Raw genomic sequence first — 7,531 nt, 5'->3', positions numbered from 1 at the left:
CCTCATTTGGAAGTCAGTTTGCTAAATCAAGCAGAACTGCGTTGCTAATCCGCTATAATACCGTCACCGTTTGGAATCGTGCTCAGCTTCACCCGTTGATTTACAGCAGTGACTTTGAGTCCAAAAGATTTGGATGGGTTAAGTTGATTGAGCAGCCCCGCTGTGATTGGTTGGACTGGAGAGCTGCTTTATGCTCACTGGCTGACGGGCTGCATGGCTTTGGGGAACAATAGTCCACTGTATCGTGTGTCGGAGGATTTTCCCACTCGTCATTCTTCCAGTTCAGCGAGTTCACAGGAAAACAGCTGATGGGGGAACAGCACGGCTGTGTGAAGACACTGCCGTAATCCAGTCAAGCAAAGCATAAATGTATAGTATGCATCGCTTAAAATGGAAAACTCCTCCCATTATTCAATCGGAAGCTGTTAATTGACACTGGTTACAGTCAGTTGCTACCACAGCACCATATTTGTTTTGGACTTTTACTTAACGATATTACGACCGCTTCCTGTTTCCATTCACTGATGCCCATTTCCTCTCTGCCAGCGGAGACTTCCTGTCCACAATGGCCACGTGCATCGCTGTATTATATCCGACAATTTCCTTAGCAGATGTCCATGTTCCCATAGGAATACTCCCAAAGGTTTTGCTGCATGTTAGTGTGCAGTGAACTCATTCCAGATCATCATCGTCTGCTATGATATTTGATCTATTGTCATGTGTTTGACACAAAGGCTTTGCTGCACTCAGAAGTTGGTGGTGTTATATCCGTGTTTCAGTGCACTGCAGAAAGACACTCAGAAGTTATTGGTGGTGTTATATCTGTGTTTCTGTACACTGCAGAAAGACTCAAACCAGCACAGACCCTGTGCCACGTTTGTACACCTGGGTGACATTAACTAGAAGAGTTCCCAAACTTCCCCACACAAGTGTGGAAAGTATGAAAAATCATTTTGACAGCCCTGGAACATCATGCGGTAGTCACAGAAATTGGAAATTCACAAGCTGGAAGATGTGACCAGAAGACCTGGTATGCCATTTTGTGTTATATCAATTGTCAAAGGTGGAAAACGATTAAGTACATTTGATTTGCAGTCACTAAAAATGGAGGTTTGGGACGGTAATGACTTACAAACTAAAGTGTAAAACCTCAACGCTCTCCTAGCCGTTGGATGTGGTAACCACGTAGGACATTCACACCATCGTATGGAAATCAATGACCAGTGAGTCACTAGTCACTACCTCATTGGAGTTGGTACCTTTCAACTCCGGGGATCATTTCTCACATGTGGAGAACCTCTGACCATGCTCAGTGCATGGAGGAGTTCATTTGTATACATACCCAGTCATCACCATGCTGGAGATGTCTTCGAGTAAGATATCTTAATAACCCATAAACTGAAGACGTACACTCCTGTCTTAAGACATTAAAGTGCCTGAGACATAGGAGCAAGAAAAGAGTAGTTTTGAAAGCAGGTAATCTGGAGAAAATAAATTACCTGTGTTGTACTGTCTAAGACCGTGATTCCCAACCAGGGGTACGTGTACCCCTAGGGGTACTTGGGCAGCTTGCAGGGGGTACTTGGAAAGATTAGGGATTACAATTGATTTCCAAAATGATTTAAAAAAAAAATATTCCAAGTAATTTCATAGGCCCATCTTAGTAAAACATGACTTTTTCCCCCCAAGAAATTGGAAGAATTGTATTAAAGAGGAGTCATTCTGATTTCCATTCACTCAGATGTGTTAGAGATGCCTACTAAAAGTTTAATATGAGTTTAATAGAACAAAGTTAGGAGAATCATTGAGACGTGTTAGTGGGGGTACTGTTGGCATGGCAAAACAGCTCAAGGGGTACATAAGACCAACAAGTTTGGGAACCACTGGTCTAAGATATGGTTAAAAAATTTGATTTTTAAGATAAACAATAAGCAAAATCTCAGGGAAGTTGATACAATATATGTTTTTAATAGTGCAGAATACAGTAACAGTATATGATCACAAAAGGGAATTTGATGAATCTGCAGTGTTTGATGTGGGCTCACAGCTGTGAACATGATCAAGGAGAGGGGCGGGGGGGATGAATGGTGCAGCAGGGCTATGAGGTGTGCTTCATACCTTAGTTATGATGTGTCATCTTGAGTTCAAGTCTAGCCGTTGACCCGTGTCACCCTCCCTCCTGACCAATGAGATGATTTGAAGAAAGGGCAGGATGGGTGCCAGTCCCCTGTGATATCCCCCCCTCCTGCCCTCATCTACTGTAGCTACACCATCATCACACCCACACACCCTGTCATTGTCCTCAAACACACACCCAACTCATATACAAACAGTCTTGGTCCTAATAAGGCTACGTCTGCAGCCTTGGCTGGCTTCCTGCCGGTGGAGCTAGCAGAGCGGAGGGGTGGCATTAGGAGAGGAAAGACAGCTCCAGCAGAGAGACGCAGATCCTGGACCAGCCGAGGGAGGGGGTGACTCAGAGAGGAGAGCCAGCTCCAGCAGAGAGACGCAGATCCTGGACCAGCCGAGGGAGGGAGTGACTCAGAGAGGAGAGACGGCTCCAGCAGAGAGACGCAGATCCTGGACCAGCCGAGGGAGGGAGTGACTCAGAGAGGAGAGACGGCTCCAGCAGAGAGACGCAGATCCTGGACCAGCCGAGGGAGGGAGTGACTCAGAGGGGATGAGTCAGGCGTGATGTGCTGAACTGACTCTGGACACTGGCTCACATCCTGAATAGCCTCTGTTAGCTTAATTATAGTTTAATTATTATTATTAATAACACATCTTAATTACACTTTAATAACAAATCCCTTTTCCCATCTGCAGTTAGATAAGGCAACCAAAAATATGTAGGTAAGTGTTATGTGATGTCCAGCGTCGTCGTACCCGGCTACTTGACGGCGGCTACTACTAGACTGACGAGTCATGGGGCTGTAAAAAAAGAACGTCACATGTGACATGAGTCACGTGATTTTAGATGAGTCAAAGTCATATTTCCGGTGTATCTTGCCCATTCTATGGCCAGACGAGTTTCTAATATATTGTCATGTCATGGTGTTTTGGGCTCATTAATAAACGAGATTGATTCTGTTATTTTTCTATAATTTTTTTGGGGGGGTAGTGCTATTTTACATTGAAGTCAACGGGGAGAGGCTTGTGTTTTCCCCCTAAAAGGGGGTGAGGCCTAATTGCCTTGTAAGTTCAGTGATGTCATCCGTGATGGTGTCATCAGTGATGTCATAGAGCAGGCGAGGCCTCGTAGCGGTCGCGCCGCATATTCGGCGCGCAGTGGGTGAGCTGCAGGGCGGGCGAGCCTAGGAATCGAGCGTGCGTAACTGCTCAACATATATATCTCCTCTGATTGTGAGATTCTTTCAAACACAAAGCAAGCTGTCTTGGTACTACTTCACAGCAAAAATATGCTTCAACAAAAGATGCTTGAGGGAAATGGTGTGAGATATAGAGAGGCATGTGTTGTTTATCAGAGTATTATTTTCAGAGTATTATTTTAGTTTGCCTTCAGCTACCCTTACTTCCTGAACGTCGAGTCATATTTCATTATTCATGAAGATCTCTTCGCACGGTCGGGCAGAATGTCCTTATTTTCAACTGTGCTGCTCTCTCTCTCTCTCTCTCTCTCTCTCTCCCTCTCTCTCCCTCTCTCTCTCTCTCTCTCTCTCTCTCTCTCCCTCTCTCTCTCTCTCTCTCTCTCTCTCTCCCTCTCTCTCTATCTCTCTCTCTAATAAATCTTTTGGAAGGAGCCCTGGCTGTGATGAGCATTAGTGTTTATGATGATGTGCACGTTTCTGATAATAACCCCACAATGTGATGACATTTTGATGTGCTGATGCCTCTGGCTCCCAGCGCAGTGTGTGGCTTGCTTGTATTAGCAGCCATTTGTAACCTCAATTAAAACTGCTGCGTGGATTTCACACAGAGCTACAACTTCAGCCAATGTCAAAAGATTTACTGCTGCCAGTGTTTCAGCTGTTTTCTTTAGATGACGAACATGTTCACAATAATGTATACTAGGGATGTCACAATATATCGTCCCACAATATATCGCGATATCAAAACGTGACAATATGTATCTTTGAGATGACATCTCATATCGCGAGAAAAAGAAGCTGAACATGGTGGCACTGATCTGCATCTGATTGCACGCTCGCTCTCCTTTTCATTGCTTTGTTTGAACAGACGAGGGATGTTACAGACACGGAGGATGAAAATGGTGAAATTGCTCAAATTAGCATGGAGGATGCCCCCTCAACTTACAAATCGATCGCGAAAAAATATTGTTAAAATATCGTATCGTATCGTTATCGTGAATCCAATATCGTGTATCGTATCGTGAACTGAGTGTATCGTGACACCCCTAATACTATCCACTACATTTTCTGATAATGTTCATTTTGGAGTAGCTGTGGCACATTTGGTTATAGCAACTGAGGGTAACTGTCCGAGAATTGCAAACAGTGCAATATCGTCTCCATGGTCAAAAGTAGGGCAGTGGTAGCCTAAAGGTTAAAGAAGCAAGCTTATGGTCGGAAGGTTGTCGGTTCAATCCCTGGCGGGATAAATCTGTGTGGGGAAAGTGAAAGCAGTGCTTTATACTCCCTCATTACCACCACTGGGATGCCCTTGAGCAAGGCCCTTAACCCCAACCGCTCCAGTGGAGCTGCTCAGTGGGGCCAGCAGACCAGACTGTGGTTGCACTGGTCAGCTCCCATGTGAATGTGAACAGGGCACTCCTGAAAAGGAGACTCCCCCTGTAGCTATAAATAGGTGGGAGTGGTGCTCAGGAATCAAATCAATTAAAAAGAACAGAGCTTTTTGGATTGGACCCCCCCCCCCCCCCCCCCCCCACCCCCACTACACAATGCAAACAGACTTCATAACACCTAAAATATGTTCCCTCCTCTCCTATCATCCCTCCTGTGGCAAAGTGATCATGTGTAAGTAGCCTAGTGGGGCTTCCAGAAATATCTTTCATCCCTCTCTGCTTACAGACGAGGGATGCAGGCGAATAAAGAATGATTCAAAAACAAGCCACTTCAAAAGCTTTCCAGTAACACCCCCTCTCTCCCAATCCTATTTGTTCAGCTGCAGAACGAAGAGAATGAGTCTTAGGCAGAAAGAGGAGAATGCGAGTAATTCTCCCGCTCACTCCTTGATCCATCATCTGCTCCATCTAGCCCTGCTGTGGAAAGTCCTTGGCCCTGGGTGCCCGTGTGGACTGCAGGGCCAGGGAGGAGGAAACAATGCCTGGAATGTGTACAAAAAAACTTGAGTCATTCCCACATGTCAATTCCTGGCTCAGCTGCTGATCCTCCTCCCATAAGACTTATGATGCCTTCAGGTTCTCCTTGAAAACTCAAAAATCCACCTTCTTAACGCCAAAGTGTTGTGGTAGCACAATGTTCTGTAAAAGAATCACAGAAAAGTGTATCGAATGAATTTGTTGACTTAGCCACTTTAGTAAGAAAATCACAGAAGTCTAATGTACCGTGCACCAACTTAGAGCAGGCTCATGCTTGTGCGACCTCTAATAGCTATACTGCCTGGTGTACAAACACACTCTAAACTGTGGATCAAGCAGTGGGCTAAACTCTATGAAGACGAGTTCCCCTCACGGATCATCATCAAATATAGCCTATCCAGAGCAACTACTTCCTGGTCAATCTGGTGGACAACGACTTTGCCCTGGGAAACTGCCTATGGCAGGTCACTGATGACATGTTTGAGCTCCTTGATGCGCCCACATAACCAGTCGTCAACGATGGAACAGTCTCTGAATAACACATTTCATGCATCGTCTTTAGCCTATATATGACTATCGACAGATTTGTTTTGTCTTTTTAATGCTGCTATTGAGAGCACAGAGCTTGGAGTACTCGAGACCTAAGGGCTGACGTATTCTTACTTCACAAGGCTTTTTAAAAGACTTTACCGAGAACTATTTTTAGGATTTTGTTGAATGGCGGATAGACTGTAAAATGAAAGCTACTGTATTAAAATCCAACAAAATCTAAACAAACCTGAACAAGCACTTAATGAGAGGGCCTGGCGGCCACATACATTTTTGTTTTTGCCTGTGGACACCGAACTACTGGTGCAAAAGAGGTCACTTTAGGCTATATTCATTCATTCACAGAGCCATCAGAGAAGGTAAGGTACTAGACAGAACAAAAGGTTAGAGGTAGAGAAACTGAATGGTCTGAAGGTCTTCTTAAGCCCTTGAGTGCACCGGGCCCGGGTACACCCAATCAGCCTCAATAACCCAACCAGGCTCCTGCCAGTCAGATAGGGATGATGAGGGTCATCACACTTTTAGATGTTTTATTATTACAGTAAGTGTAACAAAATAGTCATACATTCTGTCATTGTGTAGTTTATGGTTGGAATCCTTGTGAAAATGAATTGCCCATTTTGCTGGGGACCCCCTGGAACCCCTCAAGCCGGGCCCCCAGTCGCCACTTTGCGAACCACTGGCAGGCCCGGCGTTGGGGGGGGGGGGGGGGGCTGACCGGGCCGGGCCCCCCCATTCCCCAAACTGGCCCCCCATTCAATTTTTTTTTTTTTTTTTTTGTGTGGCTAAAACGTTTTTCCGTTTTTCTGTTTTAAAAACGGAATCTGGCTGTCATTAGGCATTGATTAACTGAATGCTATTGCTAACTGTTACTTTGAACATCCATTTGCAATGATTCTGGCTGGATATTAACTATTGTAAATTTGTCACAATGAATGCAATTTGTGCACAATGTGTAAATACATTTAATATTAATTGTTTAGGCCTAATTATTTCTAAAGTCACAACACATTAGAGATGTGTGTAGTTCTTCATAGGTTTAGCCTCTTCATTTTGCTCTCAAATGCACCAGGTTGATGAATTTGACTTTAAAATGTACAAAATCTTCTTCCGGGGGAGAATCCCCCCGGGCCCCCCTTGAGTAGCTTGGCCCCCCCAAGCTAGGGGCTAGGCCCCCTCTGTAATTTGGGTCTGGAGCCGGGCCTGACCACTGGGCTAGGCTATCCTTCAAAAAAAATAGTTTTAGCCTAACTGGTTACTGCTGCAGAAGACGCCATTTCCTATTGCACATTAAGTCATAATTTATATTTACACACATTAGAAAAACAACTCTAATTTCACATGAGCCTTGTAAATGGCGCGTCCCCGCGGCTCTCCTGGCCAACCCTCTCTCTCTCCTTGGCGCTCGCTCCCGCGCGTCACCAGGCTGGTGGAAAAAACTGCAGCGGCTGTTTGAGAGCAACGCAGAGAGAGAGAGGAGCTGCGTGTGGAAATCGCAAACACTGCCCACTAGAAGTATATACACTACAACACACCCGGATTTTGGGTTATTTCTGCCGAAGACGCCGTTGTCAGAACAGGATTATGGCTGAGATGAACGACGCGTAGCAGCATCGACGAGAACGCTTCGGCGCCCACCACCAACAAGGTAAGAAGGGAAAAGTTGAGCCAAGCCAACGGGTTCTTTTTCCCAAATTGAAAGTGCTTCTGAGCCACAAGTCG

Source organism: Poromitra crassiceps (assembly GCF_964638095.1).
Source record: "Poromitra crassiceps genome assembly, chromosome: 30".
In the NCBI taxonomy this organism is placed as follows: domain Eukaryota; kingdom Metazoa; phylum Chordata; class Actinopteri; order Beryciformes; family Melamphaidae; genus Poromitra; species Poromitra crassiceps.
Note: the sequence above shows the minus strand (reverse complement) of the source record.